Here is a 7173-nt window from a genome sequence, read left to right as displayed (position 1 = left end):
GACCATGCTATCTGTCATTTGACTGTGTCTGATAATCATATTAATAAGCAGGATGATAGTTTTTCCAGGGAAAGTATTAATGAGGATTTGTTGTATGAAGATGATCATGTGGCAAGTAAACACCAAGTGTGGCTCCATGTAATAATGTAATAACAGCAAGGGTTCAAGGGATACATGTTAAGTGTATACAGACAGTGGTAATGACTTGAATGGCATTTCACAGGCATTTTATGAATCTGAGGGTATAGTAGTAATGCATATTTCTGGAATAAGAATTATTGGTGGTACTGGTAAGCTGTCAAAGAATGTGAAACAAGAGGTACTATTAACTGTGGAATTGGTAGGACAGCTGTTAGAAGGCAATTTCTTAGTGATTCAAAATCTCAGCAGGGATGTAATATTTGTGACTAATTTCTTGTGCAATTGACAAGTAGGGGGCTCAGCATTCTGTGTTGGATTCATTACATGGTGATAATGCTTACCCCAGCTGTCTGGTTCATTTTTCATGTTTCCTGAGACAGTCAAACTCTTCTCTTATCCTATCTGTAGTTTATAAGTGAATCAAAGCTATTCTATATTCGACTTTCATGTAATTTTGTGCAGTAAATAAATATTATAGAAAAAGTTTCTCTAGTGTTATCTGTGTGTATATGTATATTATGTTGTGTTAGGTGTAAGTAAGGGAATCATAAGAGGACAGAAGAAAGTAAAGTGGTACAATAGTTAAAGAATTTGTCATACAAAGAGATAAGATAAACAGAAAAGTGAAAGGTGTCAGCGTAGTTGGAGGATAGTCAACATCTGAAGTAATCAGGTCATTGTGAAGTTAGTTTATTTTAGTGCTGCAGCAGAGGCAATGTACAGTGAGAACCATCTTGGATACTAGGTCTTAATATTAATTGTGATATAATAGAAGCATTTCTGTTCAATGCCATCAGTATGTTGAGATAACTATCTACCAATAGAAGTGTGTCATGGTACAGCATTGTTTAACATTAAGGAGCTACAACTTTAAACATAGCTGCCAGGAGTTGTGTATGTGGGAAGAATAAGCATGGTTTGTATGTATATCAGCCTTCAGGCTAGAATATCAAGCAATTTGATGGACTACAGTGAAATAATAGTTTTTCTAAGTGATAGTTATGTCTGATCACTAATGAGAGTTAAGTTTGCCTTAGCATAAGGATCTATTGCTGTGGAGTGTTTTTCAGTAGAGTCAATTTTGCATTGGATAAGCAGAGAAGGTGTTTATTTATTAGTTAATGAAGCAATAAGGAAATAATAAAATAATGAATAATGTTCGGGACTTAATGGTTAGGAAGACTGTCTCTGCAGTAGGGATATTTTTTGAGAATGCACTCCATTAGCCGACAAGGTAAGAAAGGTAAGTAAAATAATGGTGCTGACAGACGTGATTAATGAAAAAGGTACCTGTATACAAACAAATGTGGTTTAACTGTATTGATGATCTAATTGTGAACCAGGTAACATTGGGTACTGGATATATTGTGCAATTAGGTTATCTGAAAACTTCTATTTGTGTTCTGAGGAATTATGAACTTGAAATGGTAACACTGGGACAAAGAACAATAATTTTGTTGATTCACTGATAACTGTGGTACTAGTCTGATGTGAATATTCTGAAAGGTAAACTACTTGGTAACATTTTGTGGTGTTTTAATTTTCTGCTTGAATGAGAGCAGTACTCAGAGTGGAGAAATAGAGCAATGATTTGGTACAACTTCCATCCCATTAATTTTGAGTTGAATAGCAATTAAGTTATGTGATGGCAACTCTATTCTTTTTTCAATAACATAATGATTAGTAAATTTATGCTACTGCACTTCTTGAGTTTTTGTTAGTTTGCAGTTGGAAAAGAAACCCAAATCTTTTAGGTTTTACCAGTTTCAGACAGTCATGACTTAAAGTTATGTTTTGTAGTGTAATCTGCACTTGATTTAAAATTTTTTCTAGTCCACACCTTTTGTGCTGTAGTCAGTTTTAGTGCTAAGTATTGTGATGTTATGAGAACTATGTAATGTATTAATTTATGAAGTAACGACTCATTTGCCATTAGTGTCAATCATTATTTTTGTTACAATTAAGTTAGAAGTAAAAGTAAGTGTATTAAAGTAGTGTATTTCGTCTCATTTTTTCATGTACTGTGGTGGAGGAGAACAACCTCCAAGGGAAATAATTATGGTGCATTTCCTTGCTAATTGCCACTTGGACCTGTTGAAGGCATGGACAACTTGGTGAGAAAATGTGTAAAATTTCATTAAAAGTGTTAAGGGTACTACACATTGAGCAAGTGAAATATTTTGTCTAAACATGAACTGCAGTGTGCAGTGTAATTTAACTTCCTTGCTACCCAAGAGGATTTATTTTGATAAGCAAGAAAGGACTTGCCTAAATGATATGTATCTTTAATTGTAATCTTTGCTTACCCAAAAAGGACGTCACTTATGATGAAGGTGCAAAATTTTGTTAAAAGTATAAATTATGAAGCTTTTGCGACATCGTACAATACACTGTATGTAAATATTTTCTATGGGGATCTTCATATGGCCAGTTCATATAATTATAAATTTGAAGAGACATATGTACTGTACTTTTGATACGATTTCTTACATAATATTTGTTTGTGTGTAGATTTTAAACCCAATTTATGGCATCACTTGTGGTCATTGAATTGCTTAGTAGCTATTAGTAATATCTATCTGGTCAATCCAATGAGGGGGTGATGTGACAAAGCAAGCTGGAATAATTTTAATTCCCCTCTTGTTTTGCCATCTGCCTCCTTAAATTCGTTTTGTTACTTTTAACTATTTATCATTATCATACATAAATATAATCTGCATTTTCATAAAAGAGAAAGATTGGCAATTGGTTTTATAGAATATAACCCCAGATCTAATTTTGTGCTTAGTTTTATGTATGTAATTGATTTTCTTATTTATTTTAACAATTCCTAGTTAGTATCTTTTGTTATAGGATGAAATCAGTAATTCTTTCATAACATAAATTCTATTATTGACATATAAACAAATATAAATTCTGTAATAATTATAAACATTTGGAATACAAAATACTAGTAATCTTAAAGTATTTATTTGGCTCTCTTTGAAAATATGTTAGCAAAGCCAGCCTTTAATTAATTCCCAGGTAATTAACAGTTTTGTCAAAACTATTGTTTGCATAATAATATCTGTTAATTCCATCATTTAAACAAATAATTCAGCTTAAACCTCATAGTAGACAAAACTGTTCAAAAGAACCAATTTTTTGATGTATTCAGTTGATTTAATGAGTTAAGTTTTAATTTTAATTTATGTAAATTTAGCTTCAAACAATGTGTAGTTTCAGCACCTATTATTGTGATGATAGATAAGGGCCCAATTTTTCGTCACAAGACAGTCAGTCCACAGCTGAGTTTCAGACGAGGAACCTGTGTTGGTTAGAACGACAACAATGCATCAACTTAACAGTGTAATAAGTGTTACACAATTAAGCCGTGTGTTAAAACAGTGACAGTATCTGCTCAATATGTACCTCATTATTCGTCAAGGACTGTGAACTTTGTGGTTAGGCTTTACTGCTCATAGATGTTCAGCCGTAAACTATTGTAGCAGTGTGTGGATGGTTACCCTGCTAACTACTAATGAGGCTTACTGAAAGTTAAACAATAGTGCACTGGCCATGTAACTGTGTAATATTGGGGATCTTGAAAAGTGTGTGTAAAATACAGTGAAACATAACTGTGCCTCTGTTGGCTACAGCATTTAAAGTAGTCTATGTTGTACTTCCACAACCCATTTTTCAGCCAGTGTAGCAACACAGTTCGTCGACACCGAGTACAACAAATGAAGAAATAAATAAAGCAGGCAGAACGTCTGCAAATTCTCCAACTTCCTACCTATACGTGATGCCGAGCACCTCAGAGGAAGGTTGGGCAACCAACCCCAGCAGGAAACAGAGTCGGTGAGCAGACAGGAAATGAAGGTCTTTGGAAGGCAATGGAAAACCACCATTGATACTTTTCCCATGAGAACCCCATGGCTTTGCTCAGTTCTAAATTATCCGGAGCTTCAAGCTGTGGGGGCGGGGCAGGGGGTGGGGGCAGGATTGAGAGAAGTCACTAGACCAATATCACAGTGCAAATTATCTCTGTGCATTGTAATAAAGATCGCAACATGGAATGTACATGGGCTAATTTAGGCAGAAAAACTTGCCATAGTAGAAAGAGAAATGGACCTACATGGCCTGGATATTCTTGGACTTAGTGAGACTCACTGGAGAGGAAGTGGCCATTTCATGACTCAAGGAAGGAACACTGTGTACTTTTCAGGGACTAGTGACCAAAGCAAGAACAGTGTTGCAATAGTTGTTACTAGAACTCTGACCAACTGTGTTGTAGGTTATGAACCCTTTAATGACAGGATCATCTCTATCAAACTGTATGCTTCCCCATGCAGACTAAACATAATTCAGATCCATGCTTCTACAGCAACAGTGTCAGATGAGGAGATGGAGAAGTTCGATGACCAACTGCAGCAAGTCCTTTGTAAGATCCCTACCAAAGAACAGACAGTAATCCAAGGCGACTTCAATGCTAAAGTTGGAGATACTACCCAAGACTCGCACTTATGATCCGTCATTGACTTTATGGTCTTGGTGAGAGAAATGAACGAGGCAGGAACTTACTGGATTTCTGTGTGAGTAATGACATGTCCATCTGTAACACAATGTTCCAACACCACCCAAGATGACTGTACACTTGGATATCACCTGGTGATAGATTTAGAAGCCAAATTGACTTCATCCTAGTGTGAAGACATTAGAAGACTTCAGTCTTAGATTGTAAAACCTTTCCTGGAGCTGACTGTGGTAGTGATCACATTCTGCTATCCATGAAAATGTGCATTAAGCTTAAATCTACCAAGAAGAGTGAAGAAAGACAGCTAAGACTTACTAACAAGGAATCTATTCGCAAATTTGGTGAACTTGTTAGAGCAAAACTCCACAATATCAGTTTTGATAAGGAAGCACCACCATCAAAAGTATGGGACCAAATGAAGAATGTTGTTTCCTCATCACTTCTGACAGCAGAACAATCACAGAGTGGAAGATATCCCTGCATATCGCAGTCCACACTGCAGTTGATTGAAGAGAGAAGCCATCTGGAGAAAACTGATATCCACACTAGCCAGAATAAAGATGGATACAAGAACCTGTGCAGATTAATACAACAGAATTGTAGAAAGCACAAAGCACATTTCATTAATGGTATCTGTAATGAAATATAACAGCATCATAATCACAGTCAGGTACATGATCTCTTCAAGAAAATCAGCAACATCACAGGTGAATTTAATCCTCGTACGTGGGTGGTAGATGACGAGAAGGGTAGCCCTGTCAGAGACAAGGAAAACATTGCTGCGAGGTGGAAACAGTACTGTGAAAAGCTGGACTCTGGAATTAACAACTGTATGGACAATCAAGTGGTTGAGAAACTTACTTTAGAACCTACAATTTTATGCAGTGAAATAGAGAATGCGATTCAATATCTGAAGAATTATAAGGCCCCTGGTGTAGATGGTATACCTGGGGAAATTATCAAAGAAATGGGAGTGGAAGGTGTTGATGTGTTGCATTTATTGTATAAAAGAACATGGGAAACTGGGGAGTGGCTAGATGACTGGCCAAAGTCTCTCTTTGTCCCCTTACACAAGGAAGGGTCTATCAGGAACTGCTCCAACTACTGAACTATTGTCCTCATGTCTCACACAAGTAAAATTTTGCTCTACATCCTGAACCAACATTTGAAGCCATACATTCAGCCTCATGTATCCATAGAACAAGCAGATTTCATTGAAGGGAAAGGAACTCGTGAACAAATCCTCAGCATAAGACAAATAATAGAAAAATTGCGAGACTTCTGTATTTCTGTTTTCATCTGCTTCCTTGACTATAGGAAAGCCTTTGACTGTGTTGTCTGGTAAAAGTTGTGGCAGGTGCTTGCATAGTTCAGTGTCCTACCTCACTTGACAGCATTGATCAAAAGTCTACACAATAATCACTTTGCAGTTGTAAAGGCAAGTGCTGGCACGTCTGATTCCTTCAGAGTATCAAAAGGTGTGAGACAGGGTCATGTCCTATCTACACAACTGTACAAAATCTACCCATAACATGTCATTTGGCTGGACCAAAGGCATCTCAATTGGTAGGAGAACTATCAACAACCTCCATTTTGCTGATGGCACTGTGCTTTTAGCCAACAGTGAAGATGAACTTGCTGAGCTACTAACAAGAATAAAGGATAAGTCCAAACTCATGATAACTGATTGAGAAGATCAGATCCAGCTCACAGGTCAATTAAAGGAACTGGAAGTCATGCATTCCTTCATCTATCTTTGGTCAACCATCTGCAGCATGAGAAGTTGTGAAGAATGAGATAAGAAGACAGATCACCCTAGGGCGAATGGCTATGAAGAAGTTCACCAAGATTTGGCAGAGCAGAGCAATAACAAATAGCACACAGATCCAACTAGTTGAAACACTCATGTTTTCTGTCTTCCTTTATGGTTGTGGAACATGAACACTCAAGGCCAGAGACAAACAGTGCATTGATGGCATTTCAGCTTTGGTGCTGGCGTAGGATGCTTCGCATAAAATGGACCAAAAGAAGAACAAATGTGTCCATTAGTGAACAACTCGATAGCTCCAGATGCCTTTCTCTTTGAGTCACTGAAAAAATTCTTGTTCTTTGGCCATATTGCGAAAAGAGATAGAGAAAATCTAGAGAAAATAATCTTTAAAGGAAAGATTGAGGGCACGAGACCAAAAGGAAGAGCAGTGAGCAGATGGATTGATCAAATCAAGAATATCTCCAGTCTATCTGTTCAGCAGGCACTAAGGGAAGCTGGCAACCATCCAGGATGGATATGCTTGGTTCATGGGATCATGATGCTCAGCAGTGAGCACAACTTATGATGGTCATAGCTCTAATCACATTCAGTAGCTAATGAAACAATGAAAAAACAATTTTCCAAACAAGATATTGCTGCCAAAAGATAGACAACTGTAGCTCACAATTGTCAATATACTGTGAAATTCATAATCTGCAAAAATTGTAAGCCACCTAAAAGTCTAAAAATATTTGTTTTATGATGT

Source organism: Schistocerca piceifrons, chromosome 8 (assembly GCF_021461385.2).
Source record: "Schistocerca piceifrons isolate TAMUIC-IGC-003096 chromosome 8, iqSchPice1.1, whole genome shotgun sequence".
NCBI lineage: Eukaryota > Metazoa > Arthropoda > Insecta > Orthoptera > Acrididae > Schistocerca > Schistocerca piceifrons.
Note: the sequence above shows the minus strand (reverse complement) of the source record.